The following is a 22168-nucleotide window of genomic DNA, read 5'->3' as shown; positions in this document are numbered from 1 at the left end:
CTACTTAAATAAATGTCACCTCTTTTCAGAGACAGTTCCTGAGAACCTGTATCAATTACAACATATTACCATACAAGGAGAGAAAATCTAATTCAAAGTAGCTTTAAAGATAAGAAAATTTTAATTTCTCAGTAGATAAAAAGTTTATTTAGTCCCTCCAAAAATCAATTTTTGGAGAGACTAAATAAACTAAATAAACCCCTCTGGCATGTCAGCCTCTGTCCTTAGGCTAGCACTCTTCATGAACAAGTTAGCTGCCTCAAACCCAGCTACATGTAGTTATTTATGGTACATTACCAAAGAACAACTGGTAATCTCCTTTAGTCTGCCTCATTTTAAGGAAGAGGAAACTACTGACAGAAGTCTCCCCCAGAAGATCTGCATATCTGATTATCCAAGACTGACTCACCTGTGCCTCACAAAATGAATCACTGACAAATGGAATGGGATTACCATTACGGCTTAAGACTAATCAGGATTTATCCATAAGGATAGGCTTCAAAACAAAACTGGGGCCCTGAAAGCAAGAAAGGAGAATGGCTGCAACACCCTACAAGAATACAACACCTTATCTTTTTAAAAAAACACTCACCATCCTCCATTATTCTCTATCACAACACTTACTGGCTTATTTACTTCCAATATTAAAAGGTATGCACTAGTAGAACAGGGACTTAGAGCACCATGCCTAATCAGAGCCAAGACCTTTATTAATATGTGTTGAATGAAAACCTAAATGCAAGAATATTACCCAAGTGTGCATATATTTATTTAATACCTATAGTTAAAATCCTAGGCAAAACAAAATTAAAATCAAGTTTTAAAATCAAGATTTTAATAAAGAATTACATAAAGAATTAGAACTAAGTTTCAAAGGCATTTTCATATGCATATTCATTCATTCATTTTTATATGCAGAAAATGTCAAAGCTAGATGCTCAGAAGGAAATATATCCAAAATAATTTCAAACCAAAGACTTGCATTCAAGCCAATTCATGATAAACTGCAGAGTCCAGAAACAAAATACTGGAAAATAATGAAGCTGAACAAAAGAGAGAAAGAAGAATCATGCAACACAAAGACTTAGGAACTCAGTGACTAAATGAAACACAATAACATTTGTATTACAGGAGCCCCAGAAGAAGAAGAGAGAGAAATTTTATTTCAAGAAGTAATAGCAGAAAAAAAATTCCCTAATCTGGGGAAGGAAAACAGACACCTAAGTCCAGGAGGCACAGAGAATGCCCATTAAAATCAACAAAAGCAGGGGCACCTGGGTGGCTCAGTGGGTTAAGCATCCAACTTCGCTCAGGTCATGATCTCATTGCTCATGGGTCCAAGCCCTACATTAGGCTCTGTGCTGACAGCTCAGAGCCTGGACCCTGCTTCAGATTCTGTGTCTCCCTCTATCTCTCTGCCCCTCCTCCACTCATGCTCTGTCTCTCTGTTTCTGTCTCTGTCTCTCTCTCAAATATTATAAAAAATTAACAAAAGCAGGCTTAGACCAAAGACATATTGTTAATTAAATTTGCAAAATACAGTGATAATGAAAAAATCTTGAAAGCAGCAAGACCAAAGAAATCCATAACTTACAAGGAAAAGCCCACTAGGCTAGCTGGAGATTTCTCAACAGAAACCTAGCCAGAAGGATGCATGATATACTCAAAGTGCTGAATGGAAAAAATCTGCAGCCAACAATATTCTATCCAGCAAGTCTATCATTCAGAAAAGAAGGAGAGATAAAGAATTTCCCAGACAAATAAAAACTAAAGGAGTTCATGACAACTAAACCAGCTTTGCAAGAAATATTAAAGGGGACTCTCTGAGTGGGAAAAAGTGACCAAAAGTGTCAAAGAAAAGAAAGGATTGGAGAAAAGCTCCAGCAACAATGACAAAACAAGTAACAAAATGACAATAAATACATATTTACCAATAATTACTTTGAATGTCAATGGACTAATCATTCGAATCAAAAGACACAAGGTGGCATAATGGACAAAAATATAAGAGCCATCTATATGCTGCCTACAAGAGACTCATTTTAGACCTAAAGACACCTGCAGATTGAAAGTGAGAGGGTGGAGAAACATGTATCACACAAAGGGATGTCAAAAGAGTAGCAATACTTAGATCATACAAACTAAATTTTTTGGTTCTTGTACTATTTTTATCCTGCTTTGTTATCAGGGTAATCCCGGTCTCATAGAATGATACTGAATGTATTCCCTCCATTCCATTATTTGTAAGATTTTGAGAAAGATGGCCATTAATTATTTTTTTTAATGTTTGGTAGAATTCACCAATGAAACCATGTGGTCTTGGGCTTTTAGGTGCTGGGAGACTTTTGATTCCTAATTCAACTTTCATTCTTATTATTGGCCTAAGAAGATTTTCTATTTCTTGGATTCAAGATTCAGGATTCAATTGTGGTAACTTGTGCATTTTTAGGAAATATGTGGGGTTTATTTGTAAGTTGTCTGATTTGTTAGTATATCATTATTTATAGTAACCTATTATCACAGTATGTATTTCTGTGGTTATCTGGGTTTTTTTTTTATTTTTTTTAATGTTTATTTATTTTAGAGACAGAGCATAAATATCTGTTTTATTTTTTAATCTTCCATTTCTCATTTTGGCTTTTTAGTCTCCTTTATATTCTTAGTTAATATAGTTAAAGCATTGCCAATTTTATTTTTGCAATAAATGGTCATTACTTTCAATGCTATGTTATTTTTTATTCTGGTCTATATTTTATTTATTTCTGATTTTTCTTTGTTACTTCCTTCCCCTACCAAATTTTAGCTAAGTTTCTTATTTTTCTTAGTTCCTTGTGATATAACGTTGTTTATTTGAAATTTTTTCTTTTTTTTACTTTTTAAAAAATGTTTATTTATTTTGAGAGAGAGAGAGAGAGAAAGAAAGTGCGCGCACGCAGGAGAGGGGGAGAGATAGAGGAAGAGAGGGAGACAGCGAGAATCTCAAGGCAGGCTCCACGCTATCAGCACAGAGTTCAATGAGGGGCTTTAACTCATGAACTGCGTGAGATCATGACCTGAGCTGAAATCAAGAGTCAGTTGTTCAACTGACTGAGGCAACCCAGGTCCCCCTGAATTTTTTCCTTAATACAAGTATTTACAGCATAAATTTCACTCTAACATCTGCTTTTGCTGCCTCCCATTGGTTTTGGAATATTGTGTTTACTTTTTCTTTTGTTTCAAGACATATTTTGATTTGTTGTTTGATTTCTTACTTGGCCCATGGTTTGTGCAGTAATATATTGGTTAATAGTTACAAATTAAATATTTAATATTTACACATTATAGATTTTTCAGTTTTCTTTTACTGTTGATCTTGTTGGAAAATATACTTGGTATGGTTTAAGTCTTCTTAAATTTGTATTTCTTATGTCTCTTTTTATGTGATTTAACCAGGGGATATCTTCAGTATGTACTTGAAGAAAATATGTATTCCACTTTTCTTGGATGGAATGTTTTATATATATCTTTTAGAACCATGTACTCTGAAATACGCTTCAAGTAAAAAAATTTCTTTTTGAAAAAAAAGTAATAACTTTAACTGAGGGTACTCATTCAAAATAACACCTATCAGAGGGGAGGTGAGTAGGAGGATGGGTAAAATAGGTGAAGGGGATTAAGAGTACACTTATCATGATGAGCACTGAGTAATGATGTGCAGAATCATTGAATCGCTATATTGTACACCTGAAACTAATATAACATTGTGTTTTAACCATACTGGAATTAAAATTGAAAACGTAATTTAAAAAAGCCATTGCACTTAATAGCTAATAAGAGAACACAGATGTATTGAAAAATTCCAAGTCATATCATATACAAATAATGAATAAAGATTCACAATCTTTCTAGACAATTCTTTCTAAAGAACAGAGATTAAAAAATTCAGATTCAAACAGATTCAAAACTATTTCTAAAGAATAGGGTAGATTCAAAGGGTAATAAACATTTTATGCTACAGAAAATTTTAGTGGGATATATTTCTTTAAAAACAAAAAGCACAATTTAATCTTCATGTAAGAGGCATGAAAGCCCTTCAAGGGCTAATCTTTACTACTGTATGTCTGGTGAATATTATAACAATATTATTGGCTAATCATTCACTAATATGTGAGCCAGATGGGCGACAGAGAGACAACCTATATATTCTAAGAAGGAGAAAGAGAGGTTTAAATAAATTATGAGACAACCATTGGTGAGATATTATGGCTCAGTTTCAAATGTTAAATATGAAGACAAATACAAACAATACAATATTAGGTGTAACTGCAGGATGCAGAAGGATTTAATGTTGATAGGGAGATAGCACAATGCCTTGGAAACTGTAAGCTCTAAGGTCAGACAACACTGGGTCTAAATCCTGGCAACACCAATAAAGAATTGGGCCAGCCAAGAATTAGGGAGAGCATTTCACCTTCCCTAAGTGTGAATTTTTTATCCTTAAAATGACTGTAATAATTCCTCTTATATGGGCCTATTATTCTAAGTATAAGGATGATAATAGCTACATTTATATGGTGTTTCCTGAATGCAAGGTATTTTTCTCAATACTTCGTAATTATAATACTATTTAATATTCTCAACAACTGCTTCATATAACTGCCCATTTTACAGTGGCGGAAATTAAGGCACACTGAGATTGCATAACTTTTCCAAGGTTGTAAAGCCAGTAAGTGGCAGAACTAAAGCCAGTGATAGCTATTTTTTTGTTAATGTTATTAAGAATAGCCTGCTGACTTTAAGAATTATAAGAGAAGCTAGGAAAATCTCCTTCTACACATACTTTTTAACTCAAGTACAAGAAATTATATAACTAGGATATGTTAATAAGTATAATTCAATCCAGAGAGTGAAAAGCCTCAAACTTTTCCTCCAAAATAGCATACTATCTGGAAAACAAGATAAAAAAATTAATGCTTAATTTTTTTTTTACATTTAATGAAGTGACTTTTGGTTCTATTCCAAGATGGTAAAGATGTCTGTGCCTCCCACTAAGAATAGCTAAAAGCGCTGGACACTCTGTATAAAACAAATATAAGAAGACTGTGAAAGGTAAAAAGAAAAAGCAGAGCTGCTAGTAATCTAGGAACTAAAGGAATAACATAACAGTGAGTTCTTTGAGTTTTCTTTTTGCCTCATATATCTCAGAAAGAAAAAGAACAACAGAAAAAGCAAAAATATGAGTAAACACACAATAGAATTTTCCTTCTTTTCTTGAGTTTTCTACATTATATTTTGATAATGTATTTCATGGTTTTAAATATACGCAGAGGGAATATTTAAGACTATTATATTATAAATTACAGACAGTAATAGGACTACAGAGAGGTAAAGTTTCTACATTTCCCTTAAACTGGTAAAACATCAATGTCAGTAGAGGGTGATAAATTATGTACCTTTAAGGTTATACTTAAAGCAACTACTAAAACATCTATACAAAGAGATATACTTAGTAACGTTTAGCAATATAATCATTAGAGGTTTCATAAAGAGTAAGTTTTACAGTCAACTGGAAGAGTGTTTACCCACTTCATCTACTTTTTAGCTGTGACTGTGACCAAATTATTTAATCTCTTTGTAAATTAGTTAAGAACATTCATTTTAAACCAATTAGGGTAGAACATATTAGCTATAAATATTATAGCTATTATTATAATATTTTGATTGAGTCAGACTATTAACTCTGGTTTATTTATTTTGCTAGTTTATTTTTCTTCATGTTTATTTATTTTTGAGAAAGAGAGACAGAGTGTGATCAGAAGAGGGGCAGAGAGAGAGGGAGACACAGACTCAGAAGGAGGCTCCAGGCTCTTGAGCTGTCAGCACAGAGCCCAACGTGGGGTTTGAACTCACAAACTATGAGGTCATGACCTGAGCCAAAGTCAGACACTTAACTGACTGAGCCACCCAGGTGCCCCTTAACTTGCTAGTTTAAATGAATATTTATAGTAGTCTTGAACTGAGATATTTGTATAAAGTGCTAGTCATGGTGCCTAGCATGTAGAATGGGCTTAATAAATAAAAGCTATGATTATTTATTAGTAAACAAAAAGCAATGGGTTGGCCTTTCTTTATTTCCATAGATTCTCAACCACAAGACGTATAACTTCCTTTACATTAGTCTCGGAAATTATTTTTTTGGATTTGACACCAAAAATAAAGGCAACAAAAGGAAAAATAAACAAATGGGACTACATCAAACTAAAAAGTTTCTATGCAGCAAAGGAAACCATCAACAAAATGAAAAGACAACCTAAGGAATGGGATATAACGTTTGCTAGACATATACCTGATAAGGGATTAATATCCAAAATATATAAGGATCTGAACATATTTTCCCAAAAATGACATATAAATGGCCAACAGGCACTAGAAAAGTTGCTCCCTTTTGGTAGGAATGCCACCTGGTGCAGCCACTCTGGAAAACAGTACAGAGGTTCCTCAAAAAGCTAAAAATAACACAACACTACAATTCAGCAATTGTACTATTAGGTATTTACCCAAAGGACACAAAAATATAGATTTGAAGGGGTATATGCACCCCAACGTTTATAGCAATAGCCAAACTATGGAAAGAGCCCAAATGTGCATTGACTGATGAATGGATAAAGAAGATATGGTATATATAATATAATGGAATATTACATGGCCATCCAAAAGAATGAAATCTTGCCATTTGCAACATGGATTGAGCTAGAATATAATATGCTACATGAAATAAGTCAATCAGAGAGACAAATACCACATGATTTCACTCATATGTGGAATTCAAGAAACAAAACAGATGAATATATATATGGGAAGGGGGAAAAAGAGAAAAGAGGGAAACAAACCACAAGAGACTCAACAATAGAGAACAAATGGAGGGCTGATGGAGGGAGGGAGGCGGGAGATGGGTTAGATGGGTGATGAGTATTAAGGAGGACACTTGTTGTGATGAGCACTAAGTGTTGTATGTAAGTGATGAGTCACTGAATTCTACTCCTTAAACCAATATTGCACTGTATGTTAACTGAATTTTAAATTAAAAAAAAAAAAGGTGTTCTACATCACAAATCATCAGCAAAATGCAAATAAAAACCACAATGCAGTATCACCTCACACCTGTTAGAATGGCTATTATCAAAAAGACAGAGATAACAAGTGCTGATGAAGATGTAGAGAAAAGGGAACCAAGTGCATTGTTGATAGGAATATAAGTTGGTGCAGCCACCATGGAAAACAGTATGGAGGATCCACAAAAAATTAAAAATAGAACTACCATACAATTAGCAACTCTACTTCTGAGTATTTATCCAAAGGAAGCAAAATCAGTATCTCAAAAATATATCTGCATCCCCACTTTCACTGCAATATTATTTACCATAGCCAAAAGAGAGAACCTAAGTGCCATTGACAGAAGAATGGAAAAAGAAAATGTGGTATACAGTTGATCCTTGAACAACATGGGTTTGAACTGCACAAGTCCACTTATTTGGAAAATTTTAAATATATACATATATTTAAAATATTAATGTATATTAATTATAGCATTTCTGACAACATGGATAGACCTGGGAGGCATTAAGCTAACTGAAATTAGGCACACAGAGACAGACACAGAGTGTATGATCTCACTTTCATGAGAACCTTAAAAAATTCAAACTCATAGATACAGAGAAGAGAAGGTGGTTACTAGAGACAGGACTTGTGAGGTGAGCACACTAAGTGAAGGTGGTCATAAAATACAAACTTCTAGTTATAAGATAATTAAGTCCAAGGAAAAAAAACTCCTAACATTATCCCTGTACTTTTTTAAAAAGTAAAGACAAAGTATTTTATTGTTCTATATATGTATGATGTTATATAATTTATACTTTCAATTTATGATTTATCCCCCCCCAAAACTATCAATTATGATTCCTACCCTATTACAGATGACAAACTGTAGCTCAAAGGTATTAAATAATTTGCTTAAAGCATTTACAAAGCTAATATATGCTAAGGTCAGACTACAGGTCTTCTGTCTCTAAATTTAATTCCCTTTTCACAACACTATCAGATATGAAAACATATTTAAAGTCACAAAATTAGTAACTAGAGGATACAGTATTTGAAACCAAGTAGGTGAGCCCGTGTGCCTAAGACTCTATTATGCTATTGATGCAAATAATTAAAATATAGATAGATGTTCAAGCTCATCAGCATTAAAGATACACTAAAGCACATCAAATTAGAAATATTAGATATAGGAGAGGGAGCCAAGATGGCAGAACAGCATGGAAATTTCTTGTGTGTCTAGCATCCATGAAAAACAGCCAGACCAACACTAAACCATCTTGCACACCTAGAAAACTGATCTGAGGATTAACACAACAATCTGCACAACCTGAACCACAGAATTCAGCAGATACACAGCAAGGAGAGGTGAACTGGGGGAGAGAAGCCGCAGAGGGCAGGGAGCCGCTTTTGTGAGCAGAGAGAGGATGGAAATGGGGGGGGGGGTGGAATATGGGAAAGGCAGCCCTCCCCAAAAGCAGCTGGAGAGAAAGTAAAAAATTGGAAACAGCCACAGGGAATAAACTAAAAAAGGAGAGGGTTTAAATTCCATTAAGACTATAAACAGGGAAAGCACAAAGGCTGCAACTCCGCAGCTCAATACCTGGCAGTGCTCTGGTGGGAAGGGCAAATCCCCAAGAGCAGAGTGGGGTCCAGGAGGTTCTCGGGCCACACAGGGAAAAGCAGTTCCACTGCTGGAAGGACATTTGGTAGAGACTGTGAGGCCACCTGGTCCCAGCAGATCCCAGAGAACGAACGGCCACATTTGCTGGGGCTGAAACAAGGTTGTTAAGGGTGAAGCCTAATGCCAGATGTGTGTTGTGATTTTCCATAGTCCCTGAAACGCTGCTGCTACACTATCTCACGACCTTTCTCTGGAGCAGGCTGGCACCTGCCCGCAATCTCTGGGCATCAGCACCAGCACGGCCCCGCGAACTTTCCTGGGGGCGGCCAGCATTCGGCCATTGCTCAGTGAGACCTTCTGCAGAGGGGCAGAACAGGTCAAAGACGCAGTCCCTCAGAAGTAAGGGGGCAGGGAAAACAGCCGCATCTGAGACAAAACTCGGGAGAAAGGTACTACCTGGGGTTTGGTCACAGACAGTGTAAAAGCAGGGAGTGGACAAGAGCTGAAGACAAAGAACAAGTGCACGATTGCTCATTAGGGAGAAGAGAATTCCGATACTAGAGACTGGATTGCTGGGTGACGCCATTTTCACCGCTCCCATGCATATGCACCTACAAGTGCCACAACAATCCACCCCAGTAAGCTAGAAGCGCCATCTAGTGGAGAACGGAGCTGTTACACTAAGCCCCGCCCTACTGGGCCAACCTCGCTCTTCAAGAACAGAAGTCTCACCACCTGCTTACTTTATGGACTATAAAGTCCTTCACAGTCTGACTTCTAGGGGAAAATGAGGTAATTTCAGTGGTATTTTAGTCTGTTAGCAGGTCCATCTATTCAATTTTCTTTCTTTTTCTTTTTCTCATTTCTTTTCTTTTTCTTGAATACAGAGAGAAAAAAATTCATTTTATATTCATTAAAAATACTTTTTAACTTTTTTTCTACTATATTCTTTACTTATGTGTAAATTTTTTCAAATTTTACTTTACTTCCATCATTTCATTTTAGTCTACTTCAGTGCATTCATTTTTTCAAATTTTCAAATGATTTGTTTCCCCCCCCCGCCCTTTTTTCTCTAATCTATCAAGCCACTTTCAACACCCAAACCAAAACACACCTAGGATCTAGCATCATTTATTCGCTTTTGTGTGTGTGAGTGTGTGTTTTTAATTTTTTTATTTTAATTTTTTTTAATTTTAATTTTTTCTACTTCATTAATTGCTTTTCTCCCTTCAAAATGACGAAATGAAGGAATTCACCCCAAAACAAAGAGCAGGAAGAAACGACAGCCTGGGACTTAACCAACACAGACACAAGCAAGATGTATGAACCAGAATTTAGAATCATGATAATAAGAATACTAGTTGGAGTCAAAAGTAGATTAGAATCCCTTTCTGCGGAGATAAAAGAAGTAAAAACTAGTCAGGATGAAATAAAAAATGCTAAAACTGAGCTGCAATCATGGATGGATGCCGCGGAGGCAAGGATGGATGAGGCAGAAGAGAGGATCAGCAATATACAGGACAAACTTATGGAAAATAATGAAGCAGAAAAAAAGAGGGAGATTAAGGCAAAAGAGCACAATTTAAGAATTAGAAAAATTGGTGACTCATTTAAAAGGAACATCTGAATCACAGGGTTCCCAGAAGAGGAAGACAGAAAAATAGGGGCAGAAGGGTTATGTGAGCAAGAAAATCATAGTGGAAAACTTTCCTAACCTGGGAAAAGACACAGACATCAAAATCCAGGAAGCACAGAGGACCCCCATTAGATTCAACAAAAACCAACCATCAACAAGGCATATCATAGTCAAATTCAAAAAATACTCAGGCAAGGAAAGAATCATGAAAGCAGCAAGGGAAAAGAAGTCCTTAACCTACAAGGGAAGACAGATCAGGTTTGCAGCAGACCTATCCACAGAAACTTGGCAGGCCAGAAAGGAGTGGCAGGATATATTCAATGTGCTGAGTCAGAAAAATATGAAGCCAAGAATTCTTTATCCAGCAAGGCTGTCATTCAAAACAGAAGGAGAAATAAAAAGTTTCCCAAACAAAAATTAAACGAGTTTATGACCACTAAACCAGCTCTGCAAGAAATTTTAAGGGGGACTCTCTAAGGGGAGAAAAGATAGATAGATACATAGATACATAGATAGATAACTACCAAAAGCAACAAAGATTAGAAAGGACAAGAGAACGCCACCAGAAACTCCAACTCTACAAGCAACATAATGGCAATAAATTCATATCTTTCAGACTCACTCTAAACGTCAACAGACTCAATGCTCCAATCAAAAGACACAGGGTAACAGAATGGATAAGAAAACAAGATCCATCTATATACTGTTTACAAGAGACCCACTATAGACCTAAAGACACCTTCAGATTGAAAGTAAGGGGATGGAGAACCACCTATCATGCTAATGGTCAACAAAAGAAAGCCAGAGTAGCCATACTTATATCAGACAATCTAGACTTTAAAATAAAGACTGTATCAGGAGATGCAGAAGGGCATTATATCATAATCAAGGGGTCTATCCACCAAGAAGACCTGACAATTGTAAACATTTATGCGCCAAATTTGGCAGCACCCAAATATATAAATCAAGTAATCGCAAAGAAACTCATTGATAGTAATACCATAATAGTAGGAGACTTCAATACCCCACTCACAACAACGGACAGATCATCTAATAAAAATATCAACAATGAAACAATGGCTTTGAATGACACACTGGACCAGATGGACTTAACAGATATATTCAGAACATTTCATCCTAAAGCAGCAGAATATACATTCTTCTCCAGTGCACATGGAACGTTTTCCAGAACAGACCACATACTGGGACACAAATAAGCCCTCACCAAGTACAAAAAGATCGAGATCATATCGTGCATATTTTCAGACCACAACGCTATGAAACTCAAAATCAACCACAAGAAAAAATTTGGAAAGGTAACAAATACTTGGAGACTAAAGAACATCCTACTAAAGAACGAATGGGCTAACCAAGAAGTTAAAGAGGAAATTAAAAAGTTCACGGAAGGGGCGCCTGGGTGGCTCAGTCGGTTAAGCGTCCAACTTCAGCTCAGGTCACGGTCTCACGGTCCGTGAGTTCGAGCCCCGCGTCGGGCTCTGGGCCGATGGCTCAGAGCCTGGAGCCTGCTTCTGATTCTGTGTCTCCCTCTCTCTCTCTACCTCTCCCCTGTTCATGCTCTGTCTCTCTCTGTCTCAAAAATAATAAAATTAAAAAAAACGTTAAAAAAAAAATTTTAAAAGTTCATGGAAGCCAATGAAAATGATAACACCACAACCCAAAACCTCTGGGACACAGCAAAGAGGAAAGCATATAGCAATCCAGGCCTTCCTAAAGAAGGAAGAAAGATCTCAGATACACAACCTAACCTTACACCTGAAAGAGCTGGAAAAAAACCAGCAAATAAATCCCAAAACCAGCAGAAGACAGGAAATAATAAAGATCAGAGCAGAAATTAATGCTATCGAAACCAAAAAAAAACAGAACAGATCAATGAAACCAGAAGCTGGTTCTTTGAAAGAATTAAGAAAATTGATAAACCACTAGCCAGTTTGATCAAAAAGAAAAAGGAAAGGACCCAAATAAATAAAATCAAGAATGAAAGAGGAGAGATCACAACCAACACAGCAGAAATAAAAAAAATAAGAGAATATTATGAGCAATTACATGCCAATAAAATGGGCAATCTGGAAGAAATGGACAAATTCCTTGAAACATACACACTACCAAAACTGAAACAAAAAGAAATAGAAAATTTGAACAGACCAATACCCAGTAAGGAAATCAAATTAGTAATCAAAAATCCCAAAAAAAAAAAAAAAACAAGAGACCAGGGCCAGATGACTTTCCAGGGAAATTCTACCAAACATCTAAGGAAGAGTTATCACCTAATCTCTTGAAGGTGTTCCAAAAAATAGAAATGGAAGGAAAACCCAAACTCATTCTATGAAGCCAGCATTACCTTGATTCCAAAACCAGACAGAGACCCCACTAAAAAGGAGAACTATAGACCAAATTTCCCTGATGAACATGGATGCAAAAATCCCCAACAAGATATTAGGCAACCGGAACCAACAATACATTACAAAAATTATTCACCACGACCAAGTAGGATTTATACCTGGATGCAGGGCTGGTTCAATTTCTGCAAAACAACTAACGTGATTCATCACATCAATAAAAGAAAGGACAAGAACCATATGATCCTTTCAATAGATGCAGAGAAAGCATCTGACAAAATACAACATCCTTTCTTGATAAAAACCCTCAAGAAAGTAGGGATAGAAGGATCATACCTCAAGATAATAAAAGCCATATATGAATGACCCAACGCTAATATCTTCAATGTGGAAAAACTGAGAGTTTTTCCCCTAAGGTCAGGAACAAGACAGGGAGGTCCACTCTCTCCACCGTTATTCAACACAGTATGGGAAGTCTTAGCTTCTGCAACCAGACAACACAGAGAAATAAAAGACATCCAAATCAGCCAGGAGATCAAACTTTCACTCTTTGCAAATGACATGATACTCTATATGGAAAACTCAAAAGATTCCACCAAAAAACTGCTAGAACTGATTCATGAATTCAGCAAAGTTGCAGGATATAAAATCAACACAAAGAAATCGGCTGCATTCCTATACACCAATAATGAAGCAACAGAAAGAGAAATCAAGGAAACAATCCCATTTATAATTGCATCAAAAACCATAAAATACCTAGGAATAAATCTAACCAAAGAGATGAAAATCTATACACTGAAAACTGTAGAAAGTTTATGAAAAAACTGAAGAAGACACAAAAAAATGGAAAAAGATTCCATGCTCCTGGATAGGAAGAACAAATATTGTTAAAATGTCGATACTACCCAAAGCAATCTACATATTCAATGCAATCCCTATCAAAATAACACCAGCATTCTTCACAGAACTACAACAAATAATCCTAAAATTTTTATGGAACCAGAAAAGACACCGAATAGCCAAAGCAATCTTGAAAAAGAAAACCAAAGCAGGAGGCATCACAATCCCAGACTTCAAGCTATACTACAAAGCTGTAATCATCAAGACAGTATGGTACTGGCACAAGAACAGACACTCAGATCAATGGAACAGAATAGAGAACCCAGAAATGGACCCACAAATATATGGCCAACTAATCTTTGACAAAGCAGGAAAGAATATCCAATGGAATAAAGGCAGCCTCTTCAGCAAGTGGGGCTGGGAAAACTAGACAGCGACATGCAGAAGAATGAACCTGGACCACTTTTCTTACACTATACACAAAAATAAACTCAAAATGGATGAGAAACCTAAATGTAAGACAGGAAACCATCAAAATCCTCGAAGAGAAAGCAAGCAAAAACCTCTTTGATCTTGGCCACAGCAACTTCTTACTCAACGCGTCTCCAGAGGCAAAGGGAAACAAAAGCAAAAATGAACTACTGGGACCTCATCAAAAAAAAATAAAATATCTTCTAATATTTTCATCAAATAAAAAGCTTCTGCACAGCAAAGGAAACAATCAGCAAAACTAAAAGGCAACCAACAGAATGGGAGAAGATATTTGCAAAAGGCCTATCAGATAAATGGTTAGTATCCAAAATCTACAAAGAACTTATCAAGCTCAACACCTAAAAAACAAAGAATCCAGTGAAGAAATGGGCAAAAGAATAGACACTTCTCCAAACAAGACATCCAGATGGCCAACTGACACATGAAAAAATGCTCAACATCACTCATCATCAGGGAAATACAAATCAAAACCACAATGAGATTCCACATTACACCTGTCAGAATTGCTAACATTAACAACTCAGGCAACAACAGATATTGGCGAGGATGCGAAGAGGATCTCTTCTGCATTGTTGGTGGGAAGACAAGCTGGTGCAGCCACTCTGGAAAACAGTATGGAGGTTCCTCAAAAAACTAAAAATAGAACTACCCTACGACCCAGCAATTGCACTACTAGGTATTTATCCAAGGGATACAGGTGTGCTGTTTTGAAGGGACACATGCACCCCAATGTTTATAGCAGTGTTATCAACAATAGCCAAAGTACGGAAAGAGCCCAAATGTCCATCGATGGATGAATGGATAAAGAAGATGTGGTGTATACATATACAATGGAGTATTACTTGGCAATCAAAAAGAATGAAATCTTACCATTTACAACTACATGGATGGAACTGGAGGGTATTATGCTCAGTAAAATTAGTCAGTGAAAGACAAAAATCATATGAATTCACTCACATGAGGACTTTAAGAGACAAAACAGGTGAACATAAGGGAAGGGATACAAAAATAATATAAACAGGGAGGGGGACAAAACAGAAGAGATTCATAAACATGGAGGACAAACAGAGGGCTACTGGAGGGGGTGTGGGAGGGGGGATGGGCTAAATGGGCAAGGAGCACTAAGGAATCTACTGAAATCATTGTTGCACTATATGCTAACTAATTTGGATGTAAATTTTAAAAAAAAAAAATTTAAAAAAAGTGAAACGACAAACAAACAAAAAATAGCAGGGACAGCAATGTCCTGTGCCAAGTAGACACCAAATTAAAGTATTTAATAATAGTTACTATTTATGTAACAAATGCCCAGTTCTCCCTTGTCAAATCTTTCCAGTGCCAGCAAATGTCAAGATGCCCAAAATGTCCAACATAGAACCTTACCCTAAACATTCAGGGTGCTTTAGAGAAAAGAACGCAATTGCTATAGCTGTCACCACTCCTAGTTGAGGACACATTATTTCCTTTCTTCTTAAATTCTTCCATTTTTCCAAAGAAGGATTTAAAGGGGAAGGAAAATTATATTTGTAAAGTATTAACATCCTTATTGAAATATAATTCACACATCATAATTTACTCATTTAAAGTGCATAATTCAGTTGTGTATATTATTAATTGTTTAATTATGGGAAAATTGGCCAAAAAAAGAAATATTAAATATATATTAGTGAACATGTACTAAATACTAAAAAACTAATGATTATATAATGGAATATTATATTGTCATCACCAAAGGGAACTTATTATTGAAGATGATGTTCTATCCCATAGAATGGAGATTTGAGGGTATGTAGTTATTTTCCACACCACTCGAGTTCTATGTACCTCCTAGGAAAATCTAAAAATAAAGATAAAAAAAGAAATAAGGTGACAAAAAGTGGCATGAGTAAAGTATGTACTGTAATTAATATTTATTAACCTTTAAATAAAAATTAAACAGGGGCCCCTGGGTGGCTCAGTCGGTTAAGCACCGACCTGAGATCAGGTCATGATCTCACTGTTCGTGGGTTTGAGCACCACTCAGGCTCTGTACTGACAGCTCAGAGCCTGGAACCTGCTTCGGATTCTGTGTCTCCCTCTCTCTCTGCTCCTTCCCCACTCATGCTCTGTCTCTCTCTCTCTCTCTCAAAAATAAACATTAAAGAGCAAATTAAAAAAAATTTTAAATAAAAATTAATCAGAGATAAATGGAAAGGAATGAATAGATCCACAAGGTAAAAACAAAGGTAAAGAATATATAGCACATCTAATAAGTTACAATGAAACATATCACCTTCTGCAGTCTTTCTAGACCTGTTATTCCATACTATCCAAATAAAACTAAAACAAAGATTGGGCAACATGACTAAAGAAATTGTAAAATTCTCAACTAAGGCATCTAAACATTTTTCCATCCAAAGCTACCAAATTAAATGTGTCAAATCAATTATTGTGGTGTCACAGAAACCATTAAAATGTGAGAGCCCAAGTATGAGTGCATATATAATTTTTTTGGAATCTTCTTTATGTAAAGAAGTGAATGAATATGGGGTACCTGGGTAGATAGTTAGTTGAGTGTCCGATCCCAGGGTCATGGGATCAAACCTCGTGTCAGGCTCTACGCTGAGCAAGGGGCCTGCTTAGGATTCTCTCTCTTTCCCTCTGCCCCTTTCCCCTGCTTGTGCTCTCTGTCTCTCTCTAAAAAAATAATTAATTAATTAATTAATTAAAAAAATATATCAGTGATTTGCTGTGTAGGCTCCAAAATCTTTTCTCAACCTCTTCCACAGAAAATGGCTAATTCAATGTTCTCTAACATTTTTTTCAAATTTGTCAATCCAAAATTTTGAGAGAAGACACTTGAAGCGTCATTAACAAAAAGGAACTTACCAGTAAAAAAAAAACTACAAAGTTATATATACATCATTTAACAATAGCACAAGCCAACAACAGTAACCTATAAAAAGATGTTAATATTCTAAAGACAAGAATGACTTATGGCCCACCCATCAATTTCACCAGTTCTTCTAACTACCCCCAATATCCAACAAAACGTGATTTGATAACTAATTGTTCACATGTCACTGAACTATTAAATATTTTCTTTTTTCCCATAAAGTAAGTTTCATATTTCCTATTAATCTAATAAAATTTCACCAGTATGATCAACATAGATCCACAATCCCTTAGTCAGTTAGTGTTAGTCTCCAATTCTCTTTGTATTTTCAATCCCCTCTACACACACACCCCTAACACAAACCATTAAACCCCAAAAGTACTTTCTTATTTATACTGTTTCCCCTCAGTATAAGGATATGGTTTTGCACATTACAGAATACCCCAACACACAATAGCAGCTTGGCTAAACAAGATTGAGGTTTACTTTTTCTTTTGTAAATATTGTCTAAAGATTAGCCATGTAGAGATGGTTTTTGCACAGTATCCTCAGGGACCCAAGTTTCTAACTTTCTCTTCTACCATTCTCCATCCCCAGCTTCCATCATCGAGATCACCTCACAGTCCAAAATGTTTGCTAAAGCTCCATTTATCATGCCTACAATAAAGGTCAAAAAGGAGAAACTGAATGACAAAATGGGATCACCTCCAGCTGAGTTACTGACCTTTACAAGCACACACACACACACACACACACACACACACACACACACACAGATAATACTTCTGCTTTTATCTCTTTTGCCAGTACTTAGTCACTCAGCTAGGAAATAGCCCTTCCTTCAAAGCTTCAATATGCCTACCTTTAAGGAAAAACAAAAACAAAAACAAAAAAAATTCTATTAGTATAGAAGAGAAAAACAGGGGGCGCCTGGGTGGCTCAGTCGGTTAAGTGTCCGACTTCGACTCAGGTCATGATCTCACGGTCCGGTCCGTGAGTTCAAGCCCCGCGTCGGGCTCTGTGCTGACAGCTCGGAGCCTGGAGCCTGCTTCAGATTCTGTGTCTCCCTTTTTCTCTGACCCTCCCCGTTCATGCTCTATCTCTCTCTGTCTCAAAAATAAATAAACATTAAAAAAAAATTTTTTAAAAAAAGGAGAAAAACAGATTTTAAGTTTGAGTAGAATACTAGCAGCCTGCATCATACATCCCTATTCATTTTTCACATCTTCTGAGTAACCCTTGATATTTGGGAGAAGTTTTGTATCGTATCTTTAATCAATACAGCTAATGTAAAAGCTTTCCCCACTAAATGCTTTTACTTCCTTGGCCATCTATGGCATGTGGCCAATCCCAAACTATACTGATACTGCGATAGATACAGTTAAGATTACAATTCTGAAGTCTTATTGGATAAGATTTTTCATCTACCACATCTTGTGCATCATCTGGAATATAAAAGTTGATCTGTTTTGTACAAGTGACCTAATAGAATGCTGGAACTCACTCTGTGTCTTAACCAATTAGCAAATCAATGGAGCTCCAGTGTGGTATCTTTTCTTATAAATCTTGGATCTTATTCCACAGACACAATTACTGCATGATCAAAATTGCCATCAATCCATTATAGTACTTCATATACTGAACATGTAGTAGGTACCCATGCAAAGTGATCTATTTATTCAGTCAGGCCTCATAATAACCCTATTATGTTATTTTTGTTCATTTATAGAAAATAACAATAGCAAGCATTTATTGAGTATTTAGTATGTGCCAGGCTTACTCATAGCATTTTACAGATAAGTACTATTATTATCTGTAGATGAGGAAGAGAAGGCAATAAAGTTAGTAACTTGCCCAAAGTCACATAGCTTATAAGTAGCACAGCTAGAATGCATGTCCTCACAAACACTCCAGAGCCCACTCAATTAACTACTATACTATAATAATATCAAATAAACCAGCAGAGGTTAAGTAACTTGCCTAAGGTCACAAAACCAGGAGTCAAGATTCACAGATCTATCTTTTTGATTCCAAATGAATCAAAGCAATATGGTTTGACTGACCAAGGGATCATTACTCTTTAGGGGCAAAGTTACAAGAGAACAACACTATCAAAATAACAAACATAATCCATAAATTTCAACCATAACCAGTTTAGGAGGATGAAGTGCAGTGCATCCGTGCTGCCTAGGCAACGCTACAGGTGACGCATCTCTTTTAGTAACAGACCAAAATAAAAGCAGCTTTGGCAAATGTTTCTAGTAACTACATTAGTTTGAATAATCATTCATATCTAAAAGATCTTGAATAATTAGATGTCTGTATTTTACATCTGCTGTCAAAAAATGGAAGAGTAAACAGCCTTCTACACCACATTCAAAGGATATATCTAAAAGCAGTAATTTTTAAAGACATTAGAAAGTTTTTAAGAAATAATAAAAAGTAACAGAATCAGACATTTTGTTGCCATCTGTCAGAACTCAGGAATTTATAGTTCTCTCACCTATAATTACAACCTTGACCCTCATCTTCTGAGAGATATGTATATTATGGCTATACATTTCTTAATTATTTTTTTCTTAAGATTTATGATGTACAATTCTAATGCCAGTCAAAAATGCCTGTGTTAAGCCTGAGCATACAACATATAAATCACAATGCTACTACTGGCTCATTTTCAAATACTCTCCTAAGAATTGCAAGTCTGTCTTCCAAGAACAGCACAGACACATAATGACTATCAGATGGAATACCTTGCATGTACTACAGTAAATGAAATACTGTAAGTATTAATGATAAAGAATTAAGCTCATGTCACCAACTGAATCAACATAAGCATGTCAGTCATTCACTCTTTCCTAAGGACCTCAAATCCTATAAAAAATTTTTTCAGCTCAATATACTGTTCTTCATCAAGCACATCCTTTTTTTCGTTATTCCAGACTTAATGAGACATTCTCAATTAACTTCATATCAGTTCATGTTTATACTCTATTTCCAATTACCAATGTTTTAAAACTCAATGAAGGAATTTTAAAGAAATAATGAGCAGTACTGAACTTATACTATTTCAGTGTATCCTTAATAGATGAAACAAGACATTTTAAAAATATTTTTAGTGTTTATTTATTTATTTCTGAGAGAGACAGAAAGCAGGGGAGGGGAAGAGAGAGAGAATAGAAGGAAGAGAATCCCAAGCAGGCTCCACACCCAGTGCAAAGCCAGACATGGGGCTCGATCCCACCACCACAAGCTCATGACCTGAGCCAATATCAAGTGTAAGCACTTAAACCAACTGGGCCACCCAGGTGCCCCAAAAATATTTTTATTAGTAAAAAGTTACTATTTATTTTAAGGGGTCTTTTTTATACTGATTCTGATAGAAAGGGAGGAAGGAAGCTTCGAAGGAAGGAAGGAAGGAAGGAAGGAAGGAAGGAAGGAAGGAAGGAAGGAAGAAAGAAAAGTATCATAAAACAGCAAGTGATCTTCAGTGAGGCATAAAAGTACCAAAAGGAATCAGCTTTTATAAATCATTAGAATTACACCAACTTTAATTTAATGCATCAGTTGACTGGTAACTAATATTAGATGAGAAGCAGCCAAGGCAGCTTTTATTTACAGCTATGTGTGGAAGAATAACAGAAATGTTGTTGCTAAGATCAATTTAATTTAAGCAACATTTAAAAATGAGTTTTTACACATAATGGTATTTGAACACAATTTGAAATGAGCAGGATGTATCATTTGCTAAGAATATCATTCTTCATTTTAAAAGTGTTAAGAAATCTCTACTTTCACCACAAGGCAGTAATAGGACCCAGAATTAACCTTCCAAATGTAAACAACTAGAAAACTGGAAAAACTATGTATCTGACTTTGGAAAACAGGCAGCACCAAAAGGATTCCAAAAAAAAAGCGGGGGGTGAGGTGAGACCTATAATTACCTGGGGTTCTTTCTGAAAGCACTTTTGAAATTACAGTATGTTGAAGGGGAAACCCCAAAAGAGAGAGAGAGACAGAGAGAGAGAGAGAGATTCCCCTTAAATTACCTGAATAACAATCTATATGTGCATAGGCTGAAAACCCATAAGGTTGAGCAAAAACACGTTCTAGGAAAGAAAAATTATCAGGCTTTATTGATGATATGAGAGCTCACAGAGGGACAAGAATCATTCAAGTTCTTAAAAGCAAGATAGAGTCCACTGAATCCTTGGTGCATTCAGTAAAGACACAAAGAGAGATCCACCTTAGTAATGAGGCTAAGAAAGTACAAGAGTAAAGGTTACCTCTAGAGCTGCCCTAGAAAACCTTAAACACATTAATATACATGGAAAGAGAAGGGGGAAGGAAATAAATTTGCTGCCACTGAGTCCATCTCAGAAAAGCTCAGTCTGAAAACTCTCCCTCACCTGCAGAGTGCTACATCACACCGCATGCTAGGTCACTCCATGTGCCATTTGGAAGAACAGCTGCCACTGCCATCACAGGAAAGGAGACCATGATGCCATGAGGCATTGCCATGACAAAGAATAAAGGTAGGGGTAAAAACAGGTACAGGGGTAAGAGTGAAAATGACCCTGAAAAAAGCTGGTGTGTAAACAGGATGAATAAGTATAATTCAGTAATCAAAATGTTGGGAAATGTACAATAAGAAGCAATGTGTCTTGGTGGTGTGAAGAGGTTATGTCTTATGAACTTGTCTTATGTCTTATGAGGAAAATAATTTGAATAAATACCTCAGACATACTGGTTTGCCAGATGATGAGGATAACAAAGCTGATGTAATTTTAAAATACAATGCAGATGAAGGTATAAATCTGAAGGCATGTGGCAAGCTTCCAAAATATGCTGAAATCAATGAAACAGATACATTTGGCACTGGAGATGATGAAATCCAATTCGATGATACTAAAAATGATGATAAAGACCATGATGATATCTAAATTGAACTCAAATGTTTTATATTCCAAGTTTTCTAAGGATTAAATCCCAAAGGAGATCTGACTTCCTTCTTTTAAAAGTTAATCAGACTTTTATGTAGCTTAGTCATTTTATCACGGCATCCCTTTCCTAAATGAATACATGAACTCCTGATGCTCAATTCTTGGGAGCAATTCTTATGTCTTCCTGATTATTCTCTCATTAGTTAGATAAAAACTTTGATACTGTTAACAAGTAACTTTAAGAAGTAAACTTTCAGAGAATCCAATGTCTGATTCTAAAGTCCTATGTTCTTAATCATAACTCCATTTAAAAAGGGGGGGTAATGT

At 36.0% G+C, this 22168-nt stretch overlaps 1 protein-coding gene and 1 pseudogene across 9 annotated transcripts in view; one reads left to right on the top strand and one right to left on the bottom strand.

Annotated features, from left to right (window-relative positions):
* The window catches only part of FUT8 (fucosyltransferase 8), a 312495-nt gene that overhangs the window by 174743 nt on the left and 115584 nt on the right, over positions 1–22168 (bottom strand). Inside the window, exon 1 of one of the 9 annotated variants that reach the window (XM_058739353.1) lies at positions 16557–16699. The exons of the other annotated variants lie outside the window; for them this stretch is intronic. The gene's annotated coding sequence lies outside the window, so the exon portion shown is untranslated. Of the gene's footprint in view, positions 1–16556; positions 16700–22168 lie in introns of those variants that run through there. 9 annotated transcript variants of the gene reach the window in all.
* LOC131517360 (eukaryotic translation initiation factor 1A, X-chromosomal-like) lies at positions 21418–21841 on the top strand (annotated as a pseudogene).

This window comes from Neofelis nebulosa, chromosome 7 (genome assembly GCF_028018385.1).
Source record: "Neofelis nebulosa isolate mNeoNeb1 chromosome 7, mNeoNeb1.pri, whole genome shotgun sequence".
In the NCBI taxonomy this organism is placed as follows: domain Eukaryota; kingdom Metazoa; phylum Chordata; class Mammalia; order Carnivora; family Felidae; genus Neofelis; species Neofelis nebulosa.
The sequence above is the reverse complement of the archived record's forward strand: the minus strand, read 5'-3'. Positions and strand labels throughout refer to the sequence as shown.